Source organism: Meleagris gallopavo, chromosome 2 (assembly GCF_905368555.1).
Source record: "Meleagris gallopavo chromosome 2, MGAL_WU_HG_1.1, whole genome shotgun sequence".
Classification (NCBI taxonomy): Eukaryota; Metazoa; Chordata; class Aves; order Galliformes; family Phasianidae; genus Meleagris; species Meleagris gallopavo.
In genome coordinates this window covers 60,498,169-60,520,955 of record NC_139405.1, presented here as the reverse complement: position 1 = coordinate 60,520,955, position 22,787 = coordinate 60,498,169, and positions in this window count along the sequence as shown.

Below are 22,787 nucleotides of genomic sequence, written 5' to 3'. Positions count from 1 at the left end.
AAAAGCAGTGATAGCAACGTTAACAAGGCCAGGAGCCCAGCCTGGCATGGACAGACTCCTTCCATAGCAGTTAACGGCACGGTGCTAGAAAGAATTTGACCGGTGAAGATGAGATGGTATCCAAGCAAAAAAAGCGAATGTGTAGGAGAAGAAAAGATAAATAAATAAAAACGAACGGTAGCAGCAGCGGAGCCTCCCTCATCTTTGAACTATCATCTCGTCACGTGAAACATCAGCCTAGAATTGTGAGAAGGAAAGGCCTCACGGGAGGGCGCGGGGGGGCTCCCAGCCGTCCCTGAGGCGTGCCGCCCCTAGGGGGCACTGCGACACCGGAGTGGAGGCGGCGCCCGGCCGCCACGCGCGGCGTGTGTGCTGCAACCGGGGCGCGCTCAGCGCGACGGGCTGAAAGAGGGCACGTAGGGGTGAGTGAGCACTGCTGTACGCGACAGTCGTTGAGAGCTCTAGTGAAGTGAATGCTACAAAAACCGGCGTTTTACCCCCTCAGTCCTTTGAATCAAATAGCAATAAATTCTGTGATAACAGATGAAGATATCCAGGCTTTCGTCTGTTGTGAGAGACAAGTGGAGCACAAAATAAATTGCTTTAAGCACAAGCATAACATCCTTGTTTCTAGTAGTCTGTCCCAAGGCCCATACAGCAGAGCTCTGAAGTGACCGGAGCTCAGAGGCCATGATTTTTAGGGACTGGAACAGACACAAATCCGATTATGAGTTAAAAAAAATAAGGCTGTGGAATAAACATTTCTCTTTACTCTCCTCAATTGTTTTTCTTATTCTATTAAACATTAATGCAGATCAAAATCTAGTGTTGCAACGGATTTAAATGGGGAAGCATTCTATAAAATTAGTTGTCTTCAAAAAATATTACTGAGTAGAAATTGATAAACAACAGACTTTTTTTTTTTTTTTTAATAAGGATTAAATCCTTCTTTTGGAAAGACTGAATAGCACAGGGTGGTTCTGTACAGCTGCTGTCACAAAGCAAAGAACAAAACGCATCAGACTACAGATTGCAGATTGCTGTCGCTCCGCTCTTTCATGACAGCAGTAGATAAAATGATGGCTGGGCACAGGTATTATAGGTAGGGGAGGAAAACTGATTTCTACCTCTGTTATTTTCTGCTTGGGGAAAAACAAATAAAAAAAAGCAAACAAAAAAACAAAAAACCCATACATACACACACAAAAACACTCTCCAAGTGTAAATTAACAAGACAGCTCCACATCACGACATAGTGCTTTATCTTCTTAACAGGAAAAGACAGGAACATTTGTAATAGAACACCTTCAATTTGAGCAGCATAGTAAGATTCAGTGTTTTAAAATAATGAGCATCTTGTGCACTGCTGCTAGCATTGTGCCTTTTACCACTGTGTGACAGATGCAGTTAGCCCAAAATTTACAATTTTCAGTCTATTCCCATCTTTCCCAATGATCCAACAATGGGAACCTTTGCATTCATGTTATTCATACCGAGGATAAATCTAAAGAGTTCTATGGAATTCATCAAGGAATTCATTTTTCCTCTTATTTTTTATTAATCAGTTAAATTTTAGAATACCTGGATCCATTTTTGTTCTCCAAAATCATCCTATCCTGTGTACTGGAGAACTCCAGTGAGTGTCTGAGATGATCTAAGGACACAGAACTGGCAGCACATTCGGTTGGCTCTGTTTGCAAGCCTCAGTGATTGGAGATGTGGTCTCACTGGGTTTCACCACAAGTTGGAGGGATCTAGGCTTGCCTGGATACACACAGTCAGGCAGCAATTTCTCTGGTGCCCTGTCTTCTGCCTATGCACAACCACTAATCAACATCCTAACATGAACAGAGAGTTCAAATGCTTTGAAAGCTGTGCATCTTTCATGTATCACAGGAGATTTATGTTTTTGGCATATAGAGTCAGTCAGCTGGAAGCTTTATTTGAAATGTATCTCACAGTTTAGCAACATGAACTGCTTCTTCTCTGAAGCGATGGAGGATCAGGCTTTTCTGGCAGAAGGCTGTAAAGGATCTGTGGAGGATCTTCTCCTCTGATGGAGGATCAGGCTTTTCTGGCAGAAGGCTGTGAATTCTTCTGTGACACCAACCTTGTCCATGTTCCCACATTCCTGTGGGGAGGAAGAGGACCCTGCTCCAGTCCCACTCCTGCCCCCAGGCTTTGCAAAGTGAGTATGACATCTCAGATAGAAATATTTCTTTTGATTCTGTTCTGCATGTAACACTGAGAGTCTATGGGTTTTGGTGAAGGTGAGCAACCACCAGCTGTGTTGACAACACTAAGGAGCTGGTACATCTTATTACGTACAGGCATGTGCAAAGCCTCCCAACTGTCAGTTCTCCTACACCTTCCAGCTGGGTGGAGAACAGCAGAGGAGGTGGGCGGCAACGTGCTTCTCTTCACTGGATATATATTTTTTTTTCCTCTGTCAGGTTTCCTCATCTTTTATTCTGAGAGGATTTAGTGAAAACTAATTCAGGACTGTAAGCCATGCTGTCATCATCTATGGTTGTGTGTGTAAATTATCCTATAAGGTGCAGCCATAAGCAGTTTTCACTGTTTGTCATTTTCCATGTAGATGTGTGTATATATAAATATGTACACATGCATTTACATATTTGCATGTTGCACACAAGTATATGATGCATGTACATATATGCAAACACACGGACAAAGAAATACACGTATGTGTCTCTGTGTTAATGTGTTACTTGAAATGATCTACATTGGATCTTTATGTGATAGCTGCACTTCAAATGAATTTGTTGGCACCTCACTTTTCATTTCAACACAGTAGATACACAGCTATTTGTTTTTTACTTATTTCTGTTAGTTATGGCTAATTTGGAGGCAAATTCTTTTCCTGAATTTTTTATAAATCCCTCTTAAATTGTGAGTGAAATCTGCCTCTGGGCCAAAAACCTTACCTGGCACAGGGTCACCTGTCTTCGCTCAATTTAATGGAGATAAGTGTACTACTATTAATTAAAAAGATGGTGATTTTTCTATATATAGTAGGCAGCATGTATAATTATGCATACTGTAACATTTTTGCTAATTGTTTCTCTTTTGACTAATACATGTAACTCCCGCCTCATCTAAAAGTTGGTCTAGAAAAGTAGTTATTTTTAGCTCAGGATTAATAGGCAAGTTTTAAATGAGACAATTTAATTCCAAATGACCTCAGAATTTTGTACTTCATTCTTAAGGCCTATATTAGAGGAAGACAGTGGTCTAGCCAGCATCTTCTTGATCTGTTTTCTAGGTAGTAGTATCTGGGGCCAGTTGAATACTGGAGCAAGCTTTTTTTCAGTAACCTTTAAAATGCTTATAAATATAAACCCAAATTGTTACAGAAGGCTGATATTATTTTTTAAGATACAATAATTTATTTTAATTTTGATGATTATTTTGTACCTGTGGGGATGTTATCGGAGCTATACTAATATATACCCGTTGTTAATAATCTCTTATTAATGAACTTCCTTTCAGTTTTGAAGTCAATGAGGACATAGTACCCTCAGTTATGTACTCCTGTTAAGCACAAATTTTGCCAGAGAGGAGTAGTAATACTCTAATCTTAAAATATGAAGAAGTAGAACTGTAAGATTTTAATATTTGCTCCATAAAAACTCTTACCTGTTGCAGTAACGAGAGAACAATAGCTGAGGACCAATCTGCAGACTAATATTTCGGGCACTATGGCTAATATTGAAGAAATGTATGACATTGGTGGGTTCAGATGCTGCTTACTGGTTATTTTAAACAAATTAAACTGCAGATTTGCTGAACCACTGACTGTTATTTAAGTGGTTCTGGCAGTTCTCCCAAAAGACAGAGTGTCATGGTTTCATGATTTTTCATTATCGGTATTCCACATCATAACATCATGCAATGTACTGGGGGTTTGACTGCTGATGCTCAAGTTCCGGGTGCCTGTCCAGCGGAGAAGAGCAGCTACGTTTCCCCAGGGGGCTTTGCGGTCAGCGAGGAGATATAACTCCCGGCAAGGTCACCTGATGCTCTCTTCTCTGCCTGCGCTGCTTCGCTTGCGCTTCTCTGCCTGCGCTGCTTCGCTTGCGCTTCTCTGCCTGCGCTTCTCGCCTGCGCTTCTCTGCCTGCGCTTCTCATCTCAGCGTTGTGGTAAGGCCGATCCACTATCAATTTCACATTCTCTCTCCTTATAAAATTCTGTTGATACCATATTTAGTAAATTACTTTGTTTTACCTCAGATTGTTGCCACTGTTTTCAATTATTTCGGGGTCCCTTATTTTTTTTTCCCGGGGCGCGGATCCGCGGATCCCTCCGCCCTTCTAGTCACGGAACCGGGCCGAACCAGCCCGTAAACCGTTGACATTCTTGGTGGAGGATGCGGGCAACAGTTGCTTTTTAGCTTTTTGAACAAATCTCTCTCTCCGCTCTCAGACAGCTTCATTGGGAAAGTTTATCTGTTTCACCAGTACTGTCTGAAAGCGTGACCTTGAAAAGTCCAGGCGGACGGCCAATACTCTAGGATATTTGTAAACTTTGAGCCTTGCTATCTTGTTTCTGTAAAAGAAAAAAAAAAAGAGAAAAAATGCTTTCTCTACTGAAACTGCCTTTTAAGGGGCTGCATGCCACTGTCTCTTCTTTCTTAATGCTAAAAACATACTGGGCCTTAATTAAGTTCACCACTTTGCTCTATGGAGCAATAGGTATATATAGCCAATTGAAAACATGGATGGAAATAACTATGTGGCATCTGCATATTATGTGGCATACCATTCCAGAGGGAGCTGCTAATTTTACAGGGTTGGGGATTTTTAAGCAGGTTTCCAGCCTCTCCTTTGAATTCTTTATGCGGATTTTCAATGCTCACCTGATCACGTTATTAATCTCCGTGAATGTACTGCTCACCATTTCACTTATTATTAGTATTTATTATATTTTGAGGAAGTCTGCCCCAAAACCAGTAAATACTGAGTGGCAGGGAATGTGGAGAGGCCTGGGTGAGACTTTAGAGAGATGGAAATCTTCGGTGTCATGGAACTTTACTCCAGAACACCTGAAAGACCCTGAAAATTTAAACAGATATTTGAGACAGGAATGTCGTGGCTCAGGAAGATCTGAGGAGGCCCAAATTGTTTGGGGCCTGGCTAATGCTTACCGGGCCTTATTCAATACTATCCTGGAGAGGGAGAGAGTTTGTGAAATTGAAAAGGAGAGTCTCAGGGAAACAGTGCAAAATGAGCGAGAGAGTCTCCTGGTCGAGAGAAACAGCCTCCAATCTGAGAGAGATGCCCTCCGAATTGAGAGAGACTCCCTGCAATCCAAACTCAACAGTCTTCAATCTCAACAAGACACCCTCCAATCTGAGCTAGATACTCTCATCATCGAACGAGACAGGCTCCGAGCTGAACTGGAGGATGAGAGCATTGGAACTGACCAACCTGATCAACTACAGGAAGCACCACAATTGATGTCACTTGCCCCTGTAAGAGGACGGAAAATGAAACGAATCTCGACTCAGTTAGAAGAGAAGAAAGAAGAGGAGAGAGGTCCAGAGGAGTGGCTCCAAGATCCACAAGAAGCACCCCTAAGTCCAGGGGAGGGGCCCTCAGTAAGACCACGGTCACCGGCGCCAATGAGGGCAACAAGAAGTCCCGAAAGAGTAAGAGGTGAGCAAGATATCGTTACCATTGTTGATCGATCTCTGAAAATGAATGAAATTCGAAGTCTGAGAAAAGACTTTTCACGTCACCCAAATGAGCCTATTGCCACTTGGTTACTTCGATGTTGGGACAATGGGGCCAACAGTGTGTGGCTGGATAGTAGAGAAGCTCGCCAACTGGGTGGCGTTGCTAGGGACTCAGCCATTGACAGAGGTATTAGTACATGCCAGAACCAGGCCTTTACCCTCTGGAAGCGGATGTTGTTAGCTGTAAAAGAAAGATACCCCTTCAAAGATGATCTGATGCCTGAGAAAAAGAAATGGGCTGATATGGAAGAAGGCATCTGTTATTTAAGAGAATATGCTGTGGTGGAAATGCTACATAGCCCCGATTTCATTCCTGACGAGCCAGACCAAGAGCATGATCCCGAGAGAGTCAGGTGTACACCAAACATGTGGCGTACATTCACAAAGACCGCACCAGAAAGGTACGCCAGCACATTTGCAGCAATGTATGGCAGAGGGGAAAGAAGACCCCTTATAAGTGAATTGGTTAATAAACTTCAAGACTTTGAGTTACATTTAAGCCCTCTGCGAGCTTGTGTTTCAGCCATTACAAAGGTAGCTGAAAAGCTGGACAGAATGGAAAACAAACAAGAAGATATAATAGACAAACTATCAACCGTGCCTGAAGCTGATAAATCCATGGAGGTAACGGATACATCAAATGGGGACCAGAATCCCCAAAACAGCCTATTGGAGGGGCTGATCAACTTGATTTCCTCCCAGCCGGTGGCATCTAATGTCTCAGCTATCAAAAGAAGACGTTCTCCTGCTCGAGCAAGTGACAACAGTAAGACCACATCACGTTTTGCCTTGTGGCATTACCTACGTGACCATGGAGAAGATATGAAGGAGTGGCATAAACAACCTACTCCTGTACTTCAAGCACGGGTAAGAGAGTTACAAGACAAATCAACCACCAAGGTGAACTTCTCTAAAAAGGTGATTGCTCCAGTTGCTGCAGACAGTGAAGGTAACAAATAGAGGGGCCCTGCCCCCAGCCAGGGGGGGGAAAGGGATAATAGAGTTTATTGGACTGTGTGGATTAGATGGCCTGGCACATCAGAATCACGAAAATATAAGGCCCTGGTGGATACTGGTGCACAGTGCACTCTAATGCCCTCGAGTCACCAAGGGACAAAATCAATTTATATTCATGGGGTGACTGGAGGTTCCCAAGAGCTGACTATGTTGGAGGCCGAAATCAGCCTCACTGGTAAAGACTGGCAAAAACACCCTATTGTGACTGGCCCAGGGGCTCCATGCATACTTGGTATTGATTACCTCAGAAGGGGATATTTTAAGGATCCCAAAGGGTATCGATGGGCCTTTGGAATAGCTGCTGTAGACACAGAAGGTGTTAAGCAGTTGTCTATTTTGCCTGGCCTGTCAGAAGATCCATCTGCCGTGGGGTTGCTACGAGTGAAAGAGCAACAAGTACCGATTGCTACAAAAACGGTGCACAGACGGCAGTACCGCACCAACAGGGATTCCTTGCTCCCCATTCAGAAGCTGATTCACCAACTAGAGAATCAGGGAGTGATTAGCAAGACTCACTCACCTTTTAACAGCCCCATATGGCCAGTGCGTAAAGCCAGTGGAGAATGGAGGCTGACGGTGGACTACCGTGGCCTGAATGAAGTCACACCCCCATTGAGTGCTGCTGTGCCAGATATGTTAGAACTCCAATATGAATTGGAGTCAAAGGCAGCCAAATGGTACGCCACCATTGATATTGCTAACGCCTTTTTCTCCATTCCTTTGACCAAAGAATCTAGGCCACAGTTTGCTTTTACCTGGAGGGGCATTCAGTATACCTGGAATCGTTTGCCCCAGGGGTGGAAACATAGCCCAACCATTTGCCATGGGTTGATCCAAGCTGCACTGGAACAGGGAGGTGCTCCTGAGCACTTACAGTATATTGATGACATCATCGTGTGGGGCAACACAGCAAAGGAAGTTTTTGAGAAAGGAGAGCAAATAATCCAGATCCTTCTGCGTGCTGGTTTCGCTATTAAGCGAAGCAAAGTGAAAGGGCCTGCCCAGGAAATTCAGTTCCTAGGTATAAAGTGGCAAGATGGCCGTCGTCACATCCCAACAGATGTGATCAACAAAATCAGTGCCATGTCTCCACCCACTAATAAGAAAGAGACACAATCGTTCCTGGGTGTAGTGGGTTTTTGGAGAATGCATGTTCCAAACTACAGTCTCATTGTAAGCCCCCTTTATCAGGTGACACGGAAGAAGAATGATTTTATGTGGGGTCCTGAGCAGCAGCAGGCTTTTGAGCAGATTAAACAAGAGATAGCCCGTGCCGTGGCCCTGGGGCCAGTACGGATGGAACAGGATGCGAAGAACATCCTCTACACTGCTGCTGGAGAGAAAGGTCCCACTTGGAGTTTGTGGCAAAGAGCCTCAGGAGAGACTCGAGGCCGACCCCTGGGATTCTGGAGTCGGGCGTACAGAGGGTCTGAAGAGTGCTACACTCCAACTGAGAAGGAGATCTTAGCCGCGTATGAGGGGGTTCGGGCTGCTTCTGAAGTAATCGGTACAGAAACACAGCTCCTTCTGGCACCTCGACTGCCAGTGCTGAACTGGATGTTCAAGGGAAAGGGTCCCTCCACCCATCATGCTACTGATGCCACTTGGAGTAAGTGGATTGCGCTGATTACGCAGCGAGCGCGGATGGGGAATCTCAACCGTCCAGGAATCCTAGAGGTGATCATGGACTGGCCTGAAGGCAAAAAGTTTGGAACACCGCCAGCAGAAGAGATATCACGTGCTAAAGAGGCCCCACCATACAATGAACTACCCGAAAATGAGAAGACATATGCCCTATTCACAGATGGATCGTGTTGTATTGTGGGGAAACACCGTAGATGGAAAGCCGCTGTGTGGAGCCCCACACGACAAGTTGCAGAGGCCACTGAAGGAAAAGGAGAATCGAGCCAATTTGCAGAGGTAAAGGCTGTCCAACTGGCCTTGGATGTTGCTGAACGGGAGAGGTGGCCAATGCTTTATGTTTACACTGACTCGTGGATGGTGGCAAATGCTCTATGGGGGTGGTTACAGCAGTGGGAGCAAAACAACTGGCAAAGAAAGGGTAAACCTATTTGGGCTGCTGACCTGTGGAAAGATATTGCTGCCCGAATAAAGAATATGGTTATAAAGGTGCGTCACGTAGATGCCCATGTGCCCAAGAATAGGGCTACTGAAGAGCAGCAAAATAACCATCAGGTAGACAGAGCTGCCAGAATTGAGGTGGCCCAAATAGATCTGGACTGGCAGAGCAAGGGTGAATTATTTCTAGCCCGATGGGCCCATGAGACCTCAGGCCATCAAGGGAGAGATGCGACATATAAGTGGGCTAGAGACCGAGGGGTGGATTTAACTATGGATGCTATTGCGCAAATCATTCACGACTGTGACACGTGTGCCACAATTAAACAAGCCAAGAGAATGAAACCTCTCTGGGAGGAAGGGCGATGGCAAAAGTACAAATATGGGGAGGCATGGCAGGTTGATTATATCACCTTGCCACGATCTCGTAATGGTAAGCGTTATGTGCTCACCATGGTGGAGGCAACAACTGGGTGGCTTGAAACCTATGCAGTACCCCACGCTACCGCCCGAAATACCATACTAGGTCTTGAGACACAAGTCCTGTGGCGACATGGTACCCCAGAAAGAATTGAGTCAGATAATGGGACTCATTTTAAAAATTCTCTTGTAGGTACCTGGGCTAAAGGTCATGGTATTGAGTGGATTTACCATATTCCCTACCATGCACCGGCCTCAGGTAAGATTGAACGATACAATGGGTTGTTAAAAACTATGCTGAAAGCAATGGGAGGCGGTACATTTAAGCACTGGGAGAAGCATTTGGCAGAAGCCACCTGGTTAGTCAATACCAGAGGATCTATCAATCGTGGTGGTCCAACCCAGTCCAGCTCCCTACATACCGTAGAGGGAGATAAAGTCCCTGTTGTACATGTAAAGAATATGTTGGGAAAGGCAGTTTGGGTTATTCCAGCCTCTGAGAAGGACAAACCTCTTCGTGGAACTGTTTTTGCCCAGGGACCTGGGTCCACTTGGTGGGTGATGCAGGAAAACGGGGATGTTCAATGTGTACCGCAAGGGAACTTGATGTTGAGGGAGTGCAGTCAGTAATTCCTAGTGCGTGTGTTTATATTTTGTTTGTCTATATTAAGCATGATGTAGTGATGTGGAATAAGGGGTGGAATGTCATGGTTTCATGATTTTTCATTATCGGTATTCCACATCATAACATCATGCAATGTACTGGGGGTTTGACTGCTGATGCTCAAGTTCCGGGTGCCTGTCCAGCGGAGAAGAGCAGCTACGTTTCCCCAGGGGGCTTTGCGGTCAGCGAGGAGATATAACTCCCGGCAAGGTCACCTGATGCTCTCTTCTCTGCCTGCGCTGCTTCGCTTGCGCTTCTCTGCCTGCGCTGCTTCGCTTGCGCTTCTCTGCCTGCGCTTCTCGCCTGCGCTTCTCTGCCTGCGCTTCTCATCTCAGCGTTGTGGTAAGGCCGATCCACTATCAATTTCACATTCTCTCTCCTTATAAAATTCTGTTGATACCATATTTAGTAAATTACTTTGTTTTACCTCAGATTGTTGCCACTGTTTTCAATTATTTCGGGGTCCCTTATTTTTTTTTCCCGGGGGCGCGGATCCGCGGATCCCTCCGCCCTTCTAGTCACGGAACCGGGCCGAACCAGCCCGTAAACCGTTGACACAGAGGACAAGAGATCTGATATGATTTTTTTCCAGAGTCTCCAGGAGTACCTGTACAGCTCAGTCTATGGAGAATACATGCTTCACAGCTCTAATAGCATTCTTTTGAAAGGTTAGTGAGCATGTGAATAAGGGTGATTTGGCTTATACAGCATACCTGGATTTTTAAAAGCCTTACGCAAGGTCCTCAGGAAGAGTGTTCAAAGAAACTAATCAGTTATGAAATGACAAAAGAGGTTCATTTTTGATTAATAGCTACTAGCAAGATCTATCAAGGGCTATTAAACATAATTGTCCAGTCGCAACCTCTATTCAGGCAATTCTTAAAATGGTAATTGCTGGAACTGGGCTGGCAAAGCTATCACCACCTGCTCATCCTTCACTTATGCTCTTTCCAGAACCATTTGCTGTTGGCCTCTGTCAAGAACATAATATCGAGTAAAGAAAATTTTACTCTGACCTAGAGCAGCCTTTCTGATAATCTTAGCTAAGTACAGAAATTTACACTGAGGAATAAAAAGTATCTATATTTTGCTCTTTTTAATGATAAAAGGTCTCTTCTTTATGTAATATAATAATTTTATTTAGAAATAGACCAACAATTTTCACATCAGTAACTTATTTTATGAAGGCTATCAAACTCACAATCTTTGAGACCTTGTTGTCCTTTTCATTATTTTAATTGTTGCAGTATAATGTCAGGGGCAGTGCAGAAATACATCGTTCATATAGGTTTTAGAACATTTCAGGGAAAAGAACATTGCTTAGGCAGTCCAGTGAGTTGAATGAGTTGTCTGCAGAGCTCTGGGTGGCTGGCAGTAATAGGAGATGGCCAGAATGACTTGTGTGCTTGACATAACTGGCCTTGGTGTAACTCGCACAGCTAAAAGCACTGAAGTAGTGAACACAAGGAGGGGTTGGACTGCAACGTGAACTCTGCATTGGTAACAACTTGTGAGAGTGTAAGAGTTTAAGAGACAGCAAAATTGTTCAAGTCAACTTCCATAAAAATGAGCATTCTACCCTTTCTTATATATTATTTCCCAGTTAGACTACATACAGTGGTGAACTCTAATGTATACAAAAGAATTCTTCTCCCATAAGTAATACTTTTAGGAGGTAACATTTATGCCTGCATTCTAAACAGAAAAACTGACCTCTTGGTCTGTTAAGCTGTCAGGACAATCTCTTGGCAAGTCATTATTGTTCACTCTTATTTTTTGGCCAATCTGTATGGCTTCAGAGGTACAGCTTATTATTTTAATAACAAGGATGCCATTCTTTTGAGGCACTAACACTTCTCTTTCACCTTTTTAAACCCTTTTTTGATTTAAGACTGTTTTGTCTGTTGGTAAGGATTGGCACTATGTTTTTCAACAGCCTCATACCATTTGTAGAATGCCCCCGGCCCCTTGTTTTGAGTAATTTGGCAAAAGGTGACCAAGTTGCAAATAGCATTTGCTTGTGTCCACGAAGTGAACCTGTTTTAGGTGAGAGGTCTAATAAAATGCAAAGAGATTTCCTGACGGCAGCTAGCAGTGAATCAGAGCTTGTTGACAAAGATATCATACATGCCTTCCCACCTGGTATCTAGATAAGAAGAGCCAGGTCCAGGCTACTCAACAACAGAGGCAGATTTCAGCTCTGGTGTTCCATAAAAAAGAATAAAATATAAATTGTCTTTTTTTTTTTTTTTTTTTTAATCTGGAAGTTGAGAGACCAGGTGTGAAAGATATCAGGGTGGTTTCAAGGTGATGTGAATTTTAACTGAGAGAGGTCCACATAGTGCTGGACTGAATGGTGCTGGAGGTGTACTGAAGGTCACTATCCAGTGCTCATTAACCTGGCAAAATTAGAGGCCAAGAAAAGCTCTCATTTATCTCGTGCAAAGGGAAGGCCATTCAAAAGCTTTCTTAATGCTTTCTTAAATTACATGCTTCAGATTAACATCTAGTTCCCTAAGCTTCTCTAAGAAGTCAGTGAGAGGATGATAGTTAATCCATAGCTGTTTTTCTCATTGGCTTAAAGAGGAATTGGAGAGGAGAGGGCTTTAAACTCTGATAAACTCTGACAGGACTCAGAGCTTCAGGGGAGCAGTGGGATGTGTTTCAGGAGGGATGAGCTCATTCTTGTGTGTATTTCATAAACCAGATAATGGAGAATGAAAGTGGAGAGCAGCCAGAAGAGTTGGGTCAGGTAGAATGAACGAAGACCTGTTCATTCAAGCAAACACTGATGTTTCATTCGCAGTCAGTGCAGCCTGTGTTTATATGTAAAATGTAGACATTAGCTCAAAAGAAATACATTAAATCCATGATTAGTTTTTTTTTTTTTTTAATACCTTTTTTATCAATTGAGTTTACAATGATAGATTCTTAACATTAAATGCTTAGCTAGTGACAGATGCTATGGTACATCCCGAGTAACTTTCCTACCATTCAATTTAGTAACATTTTCACATAAAGTGGTACAAATGCTGATTCTTGTTGAAAGACAGGAAAGAAAACCTAGATGAAATATGAATATGTAATCAATACAGAGATTGAACCACCTGCAATAAGAATATGCATCTGAACAACCCTGCCTAATCAAGCTTCATTTAGTTTTGTATGTTTGGTACTGGATATGTTATTTTCAACTTCTGATACTTGTAGCATTTCCTTACTATCTAGTAAACATGTAAAAGCAAAATAATTAGAAGTTTTATGCACACTTTTGCCACAATCATTTTTTATTTCTGAATAAGATATTTTCATACTTTTCTTCAGATATGAGGCTATATACCACTAAGTACTGAAAGGTTTGGAAAATATTTTTTCCTATGTTCCAATTAAAAGGTTTTTTTCATCTCATATAGCTGAAAACCTACTTATATGAGCCGTCCTATTACATTTAGAAGCAAATTCAAATGAGTAAATATGGCATAAATAACAGCAAATGAATTTTCCAATGACTCCCTCAAATTTTTATTGATTTGTAAGGCCAGCCATCTGCATATTGCAAACTAATCTTTTTTCTAATAGAAGTTTAGAGGAAACATATACTTCAGGGATTATGAGCATGGAAAAAAATCTCTCAGTCTGTGTATCTTTTACATAGCGATGATTTTAAGTTTATACGAGCTCTATAGCGCTGCTGTCATGGCAGGAACTTCATGTTAAGTTTGAATTACGGAAAGACTGCATGTATCATTTCTGCAGTCATCAAACTTTTGTGTGAATTGTTAAATCTGTTCTTATAATAACAGAAAGACTGCAACCAAAGGCACTGCTGTGGCATTCCAGTGATGTATGATTAAGTTGGAGGTACTCCCATCCATTGGTTCTGTACGAAGATATCATTTCTAATTGGTACCATCTGACTTAATTCAACTTTTATTTGAATGTTTTTATTAGAATTGTTGTGGTAGTTTTGGTTTGACTTTCCCCGTTTTAATTACCAGCAGGGGAAAAATATTTCAGTTCTATTTCCTAAAAGCTCATCTCTTTTCCCAATCCTTCACTGACAATCTGTCAGCTGGATTCTTGCTCAAACTACTTGTCTCAAAAGTGAACAAATCTCAGCTATTTTCATTCTTAATCTCTTCTCCTATGGCATAATTACCTGATGTAATGTTTTGGACCTCCACTCCATGGTGATCAATCTCTTAATGATTTTCTCAATTATTAATATTTCCATTTTACAGAAGCCCAGAGAGCCTTGCACAAGATTACGTAAGTGGGTCAGTCTGTATCTTCTAATCCATCACCTATACCCTAATTATGTTCCCCTGCAAAAGTTTTTAGGCATTTGATACAGTCTCCCACGACATCCTTATAACAAAGCTGAGGAAGTGTGGGATAGACGAATGTACAGTGAGGTGGGTTGAGAATGTTGAGAACTGGCTGACTGGCAGAGCGCAGAGGGTCGTCGTTGGTGGTGCAGAGTCTGGCTGGAGACCTGTAACCAGTGGTGTCCCCCAGGGGTCTGTGCTGGGTCCGGTCTTGTTCAACATCTTCATCAATGACCTTGATGAGGGGATAGTGGCCACCCTCAGCAAGTTTGCTGATGATACGAAGTTGGGAGGATTGGCTGACACGCCTGAAGGCTGTGCTGCCATTCAGCGAGACCTGGACAGGCTGGAGAGCTGGGCAGTAAGAAACCGGATGAGGTTCAACAAAAGCAAGTGTATGGTCTTACACCTAGGGAGGAAGAATTGCATGCACCAATACAGGCTGGGGGATGAGCTGCTGGAGAGGAGCTCTGCAGAGAGGGACCTGGGCGTCCTGGTGGACGACAGGTTGGCCATGAGCCAGCAGTGTGCCCTCGTGGCCAAAAAGGCCAATGGCATTCTGGGGTGCATTAAGAAGAGCGTGTCCAGCAGGTTGAGGGACGTGATCCTCCCCCTCTACTCTGCCCTGGTAAGGCCTCATCTGGAGTACTGTGTCCAGTTCTGGGCTCCCCAGTACAAAAAAGACAGGGATCTCTTGGAAAGAGTCCAGCGGAGGGCCACAAAGATGGTGAAGGGCCTGGAGCATCTCCCCTATGAAGAAAGGCTAAGTGAACTGGGTCTGTTTAGCCTTGAGAAAAGACGACTGAGAGGGGACCTGATCCAGGTTTATAAATATCTGAGGTGTGGCGGCCATAGTGGTGAGGCCAGTCTCTTTTCAGTGGTACGTGGAGACAGGACGAGGGGAAACGGACATCAGCTGCAGCATAGGAAGTTTCGCACGAATGTGCGTAAGAACTTCTTCATGGTGAGGGTGATGGAGCACTGGAACAGGCTGCCCAGGGAGGTTGTGGAGTCTCCTTCTCTGGAGACATTCAAGTCTCGCCTGGACGCCTAGCTGTGCGACCTGGTGTAGGGAACCTGCTTTGGCAGGGGGGTTGGTCTCGATGATCTCTAGAGGTCCCTTCCAACCCCTACAATTCTGTGATTCTGTGATTCTGTGATTTTCTAAAGAACCAAATATTTGCTTTCTTGCCATTTTCAGGTAATTATGATTGTGGCTGAGACTGATAAACATGAAGCTAAGAACTTGGCTCTTCAAGGATGCTTAAATTTAAGGTTAAAAAAAAAAAATTCTTCTTAACACTAAAATCATTTAATGAAGGACCAAGAATAAGATGATAGGTAATCAGTCACATTGCTTGACAGCTGAATTATGAAGATTAATACTCCAGTAATGTTGGCAAGGCATTACTGAGAAATTTTCCAAAAGAAATTAATTCACTGATTCACTGCAGATTTCTGAACAGCGAATGCATAGAAACAGTCTGTTTTGTAAAGCTAACTTTGTGCACTCCAAACAGCTGATTCATTCTTTAATAAAACATCTCTGCCTTCTTTTAAGACAAAATGTACTTTCACCCCTCTTTGGACTTGCTGTTGCTGCTTTTCAGCATCCAAATTCCATTTCCCTGGAGAGGGAACCAGCCTCAAAATACGTAACCCCCAAGAATGCACAATGCCTGTTTATATCACCTCTGACTTAAAGATCTGTACATCTGAGATGTGAACTTAAATTCAAGTTCGTTCTATTCTGTGAAATTTTGACTCCAAAAGAGTCATGTTAAGTAAATATCATCTTTTTTTTTTGAAACTTTTTAGTCCACATAACTCAGATTCCCAATTTACCTTGTGATGACATGCAGATAACTCTTCATGGTGATTCTGTTTCTTCTGTCTTTTTTCTCTCTGCTGATTTGCGTGTTATTAATGCATCTCACAGCTTTTTTGCTCTTCTAGCTGTTGGAGCCACTGAGAAGCTGTTTCTGTAGTTTCTGTATCTCCAGCTCCTTTATGCAACACCTGCTGCAAAGTACTCCTTAGTTAACAAAATCAGAGGATGAACCTAGAAAAGTTAAGCTGGACACCTTAATGTGGCTGGTTATTTAGATGGGACTAGCACTCCAATAAGAGCCATATTCCAAAGCTCTGGACAGTTATACTTGAAAGAGGATGTATTACTTGCTTTGCTTCAAAATACACCAAAAAAAGAGTAGAGAACAATGTTGTGAAATGGTTACAGAATTATCAAATACATTATAAATGGCAAGAGAAATAGGACCTGACAGAGTCATCACTGTAGCCTATTTGCATCATTTGACCAGTGAATGAATGAATGTGTTATCTCAGAGTTACAGGAGGGAATCAGGCATGCAGCAATTCTGGTCTTATTTGTTGCAATTCACTGACCTACAATGTTATGCAAGTAGTCCTTATCACTGAAGTTATGCTGATGTCAGGAGCACTGGCTGACTGTGCTTGCTGTCAGACTGCATATGTTGCACCTTGTGTTCATGTTTGTGTAGGCAGAAGGGATGTCCCCCTGTTACTTGCATTTCGCCAAGTTGAGTAACCCGTGCTAGTGACAGTCCTGTTACATTGCCTGGTTTGAGAGACAGGTTAAACATCCTTGGAAGAGGTAAACATGGAAGGGGACTAGGGGGATGTTGTGAAAACCTGTTCCTTTTGAAGTGGGAAAACTGGAGACTATCCTATTCATTTTTACTGTTTTGGGTCCTCTTTCCCTTCCCTTCCCTTCCCTTCCCTTCCCTTCCCTTCCCTTCCTTCCCTTCCCTTCCCTTCCCTTCCCTTCCCTTCCCTTCCCTTCCCTTCCCTTCCCTTCCCTTCCCTTCCCTTCCCTTCCCTTCTCCCTTCCCTTCCCTTCCCTTCCCTTCCCTTCCCTTCCCTTCCCTTCCCTTCCTCCCTTCCCTTCCCTTCCCTTCCCTTCCCTTTCCCTTCCCTTCCCTTCCCTTCCCTTCCCTTCCCTTCCCTTCCCTTCCCTTCCCTTCCCTTCCCTTCCCTTCCCTTCCCTTCCCTTCCCTTCCCCCTTCCTCCACTCCCCTCCCTTCCCTCCCCTCCCCTCCCCTCCCCTCCTCCCTCCCCTCCCAAGTCCAAGGGCCCTTCTTCCTACACAGTCAATCCCACTTCTCAAAGATCTACCTGAATTTAAGTTAAGCATATTGGAGGTTGTGGTATAGCAGAGCTTGAGTGGAGACCATGCTTTCATGATACCACTCTGCCAGTGTTCATGAGTGCCTACTTCCCATTCTGCTCTGTTTGCTTGTCCAGTTTACAGCATGGCCCTACATCCAGTTGCACAGTACAACTGAGGATATGATGCACCATTCTGTAGAGCTAAAGCAGATCATCTGTAAACTATAGGCGCAGGGACAGAAGGACTCCATAAGTTGATGCTGCTGCCAGAGCATGCCTACCATGAAAAAACAGTCTTAAATGTGTGTATTTCAGTGATAGCATCACAGTAGCACTATATTAAGCTTGAAAGAAAAAAAAACTCTGGACATGCTTTTAAACAGCAGCACTTAGGTTTTCCTGGGCTTTTGACTTTGAGACTCCAGCTTGCCTTCATTGTCTTTTGGGGAATGGACTTGGAGCGCTGTTGCTGTGTTTTATCTGAACAAAAAGTTTGTCTGTTTATTGATCTGAAAAAAAGATATTTCCTCCCCAGCTGGAGGAGGCATGGAAATATAGCCTGGAGAATGACTGAATACACATTTCAATTTGCTATGTCTTTTTACTTCTTTTTTTCCCTCTTTGTTTCACATTTTCACCCCAGTAAGCTTAAGTTCTCAGGGTTAAGCTGTGTATTCCAGAGATAGTCCTTTATTTAGAGTGATGCTTTGTAAAACAATTAGCTAAGTATTAATCACCATTTATCTTGTCGTTTTGGCTCCTGCTGACATATATTAAACTTTACCTCAGGATATATACACATCTGGCGGTGACAGTCATTGGTTAATTGAATGTGACTTTTAATGAACTTTTCACCCAGCAGGCTATACCGGAATTTATGAACCACTGTATTTTTTGCAAGTGTTTTTTGTAATTTTTGGTAGTAAGAGTCAAAAGCAAATGTAGTGCCTTTGTGGTAACTGCTGCAGCTTGCAGAGTTATACATGCGTTGCCAGTTAATCTCCACGGGGGCCAAAATCAACAGAGTTATGTTTGACTTGGTAAAGGTGGTTTATATATCACCTGAAAATGAATCGTCTGAGTATGGCTACTCATCATACCAGCTCTCATTGAGGCTGTGTTCTTCAGTGGCAGTATCACCAGTGCGACTTGCCTTCCTTCATCTCAGTTTCTCTGATAGAAGATGGCTGCCTGATGTGTGTGTGTTGTTGGTGAGACTGTTGGTGTGTTCTCCGTGGAGGTTGCACAAGGGAATACATTTCATGCTGTCTTAGAAAATGGGAACAGGCTTGAAAGGATTGTGCATGCTTTTCACACTAAAGAAGTGAGGGTGGCCAAAATGGTAGGACTGAAGTCAACAGCAGGTATATTTGGAACTCGGAAAAACAACCTTAGAGTGTGAAGAGACCCTTTCCCAATTATTTTGGTTTTGATTCTAGTAAGGATTTAGTTGTGATGATCAGCTCATGAGATTTCTCTTTATTTCAGTTTCTGATTGCCATTGTTTATATGCCTTGGAAGAACAGACGATCAAACACGGAATGGGTGAGGGAAGCTTTGGAAATTAGTTATGTATACAGAGACTTGGCAAGAGCATTAATAGATGCAAAGGAAAATTGCAAGAAGATAGGAAATAATCTAAATGAAGTCAACTCACAGTATGAATATCAAAAGAGAACTAGTTTGAAAATGGAAATGCAACACACTTGGAATTAATGTGGAATCATTCTAAGCCTGGCATGATTCACACAGTGCCAAAAGGCTGTGCAATTTGCATCAGTATCTATGTTTCAATACAATTTTGTAACCAGGCTATTTAAATGCTTTAATCCTGTTATGATTGTGTGTGGGAGTCTGGAGATGAGGAAGGGTGGGCAAGGGCTGGATATCTGCACAGCACATCTCACATACAACCCATCAGGGCCAACTCCAAGCTGAAAAAGCAGCATTTCTGATCAAACCCTTGCTTTTTCATTCTGATACACATATCTCAGCTTCAGATCCTTGTAGCAGACATTTCTGAATGTAGGCAAAATGAACTTGCCTTCAGAATGCTTTAATTTAAAATGCATGTATAGTGGTCAGTTCCACTTTGGATCACTATGAGATGTAAAGCCTGATGCTTTACATTGCGTGCATTTGGAAGTTGGCGTACATTTGGATGCTATATGTACTCTCACATATCAGAAGCTAGATTTTTTCTTTACCTCCTTTAAACTTCCATAGAGTTAACTCTTGATTTGTACTGATGAGAAGTGAGTTGCTGGAGGCTGATATTTTGGAAGCAGTTTCCCATTTTTCATCAACGTGGGGATATAACGGTTGCAAGAAGAAAATGTTACCAGTTTGAATAATGGTGCTGTCCAAGCTAGAAGGAGCTTCATGCATTGCTCATGCTGTCAGTATTGTAATGAATATACTGGTACACTAGAAATAAAAATTCTAGAATTCATACTGAAATGTCTTTTCCAAATAACATTCTCACCTATGGTATTTTGGAATGTACTCAGAGTCTATTCTTTGCCCAAGCAAGTTGGCAAATTTCAGGCCTTAAAGATGTAGGGAGCTGTGACACCAATGATACACCTGAGTTTTCTTTTCTGTTTCCAAAGCCTATTGTAAGACATGTCACTTCTGGTCTTATATTAGAAGCCTCACACTAATAAAGATGGGAAATTAGAATTTTTGTGTTTAATTTTACCTTATGAGTATTACTTCCATAACTTGCACTTAGTTACCCTTTCAGCTATTTTCCTTTTCTCTACATCATTCTCTGACTATGTGGGCAAAGTGTCACTTAATAATGTGCTCAGTGGAAAGGGTAGTTCCTTTCACTTTTTGCAAACATGCTGAGAATCTCATTCGGTGCCTTTTTTTCTGTGTTGAGACAAATTGCACCTGGACCGTTTTCTCTAATATCCTTTGATGGATCTATAAGTAATTATTAATCTTATTAATCTCAAGATAGTTTGGTTTCTTTATAAAAGTCTTCATAGGTCTTACCTGAAAGATCCTGACAAAAGTATTAATGGTATTAAAAAGACACCAGACTGACCAGATCATCTACATATGATGATGCTTGTAGTAGGTAGTGGGGCATGGCTTTCTTCCACAAAAGTCATGCTGATGTTCTCCATTAGTTCAGATTTACTTGCACATCAACTGACAGTGTTGTTTTGGACATTTCCTTAATGGATTGTCTCAAATGCAAATACCTTCTGGAGCTCTGCTGAAGATCTGGTATCTTCTATTTTGCTGACTTCAAGATCTGTTTATGTGGTAGGTTTACCCTTCAGTTAGTTGAACAGCTGATCGATATCTGACATCCATAGGGACTTCTGGGTGAAGAACTTTGGCCAGTTGATTTCATTATTAATTTATGTGAGCTATTTTTTCCTTCCAACCATTCAAGACACTATAACTCTCCAGACCTTATTTCTGTGTAGAAAGTATGAATATGATATTCTCTGAATTCTTTAGTAGTGAACAAAGACTTCAGTTATCCCTTCTTCCATGACCTCCTTAGAGATCCTACTCCTTGTTCATCTACAGAGCTTCCTGCTTCTTATTCTCTAAGAACGGGTTTTATTAGTAATCAGGATTCTTGCCTTTAGCAAAATATACTTTGAAATCTTTGTTTATAGTTTTAAACCTAATACCCTAATTTGTGTGGGTTTATATCCTATGTAAACTCTCTTGTCTGCACACAACTTCCACTCTTGAAAAATGCTTTTTTTAGCTTTAGATAATGCCTCTTATTCTTTTCAGCTCTGACAGTTTATTTATAGTCCTCTAAGTCCTTCACTTTTTTTTTTTAACAACAAATATTCATTTATTCTGAATCTCTTAGGATGATGCTTTCAATGAGGGCAAAATGTCAGCTTTCTAAAGCCAAATCTCCAGAATACAAGGGAGTTCAGAAGCCTTTACTGAGGCAAGGCCCTGCCTCCAGCTTAAAAGGCCACCTAAAACTCTTATATATTGCTGCAGGCAGTCTCGTGGCTGTTCAGATCCTATGAAAACCCTGCTGAGAACAGCTCTACCCATAGATCAGAAGAAGGGCCCAATGCAGGTGGTTTTCTTCATGGCTAATCCAGTGCAATAGCAGGATGTTTGACCTATCCTCTCCTGCCAGTACCCACCACAGTGCAGACACCACACCAGGAGCAAAATAATCCAGGTCTGCCAGCAGACCATGTGCATGTTCACCCACTGGTTCAGCCTCCTGAGCTTGCTGGGTCAGGCACAAGCAGCCAGAATTGGGCATGAATGAAGGGAGACAAGCCCTTTTTGGCAGCCCTTAAACTTAGCTATGTGGTAAAACCATATTCACACTTTCTTAGAAGGGTAATCCTTCGTAATTCATGAAAGCAGTCAGTATTAGTGTGCAGCCCTGAGGCTCAAACAATCCTGCATTTTGCTTTTGTCTCATTTTGACTTTACAGATACACTGCTCATCTCAGAAACTGTAGATGTCACTTTAGGGTCACAGGACTACTAAGGATCTTGGTCGCTGAATTCAATCTCCTGCTTCTAGGCATCACTGTACAGCATAATCTTCACCAATTTCTCATCTGGAATTAAAAAATATTAATCTACAATATTTTCTTCACTAGATTGTTTTTTATGATAACAATCAATTTCATTAGAAGGTTATCTGGGATTTAATCCTCTCTTGTATCCTACCAGAAATATCCAACAATGTAAAGAAAGGCTTGGCGTGAATATTATGAAAATACATTAGGATTTTTCCTAATCCTCTGGGTGTCTAAGTATATATAAACTGCACAGAGTTGCATCAAAACTTTCTTAGCAAGGCTTTCAGGTATAAAATCTATTTTTCAAGTGACATTGATTTTGCTAGAAGAAGGGAAAAAATGAAACTATATCAAAGAAATACCAGTTTACAATGAAGAAGGGCTCTAAGTGAACCGTTCTGTGTTAAGGAATGCCAACAGCAGAAAACCACAGAATCAAAGAATCACAGAATATCATGAGCTAGAAGATACCCAAAAGAAACACTGAGTCCAACTCCTGGACTAATGGGTCAATATCAGTTGGAAGTACTGTCGTTCTTTTACTGAATTTTTGCTGTCCATACAAAGGGCCATCCCCTTGATAACTGGATCCCAGCTCTCCCACATATCGGCCTTCCTGCTCTCCGCTATTGAATATCGCTGAGGTCACCGATTTGCTCCTTAGCAGAAAGGATTTTTCTCTTAGTGCTACACTCGGAGCTTGCAGTTCTCTTAAGAACCTTTTGTCTCATAGGAATTCATTTATTGGCACCTTCTGGACACCCATCATGAGTTTGATTCAGGTTGGATGACTGAAGGACTCTGTACCAAACAACGCATGTCCCAGTAAGCC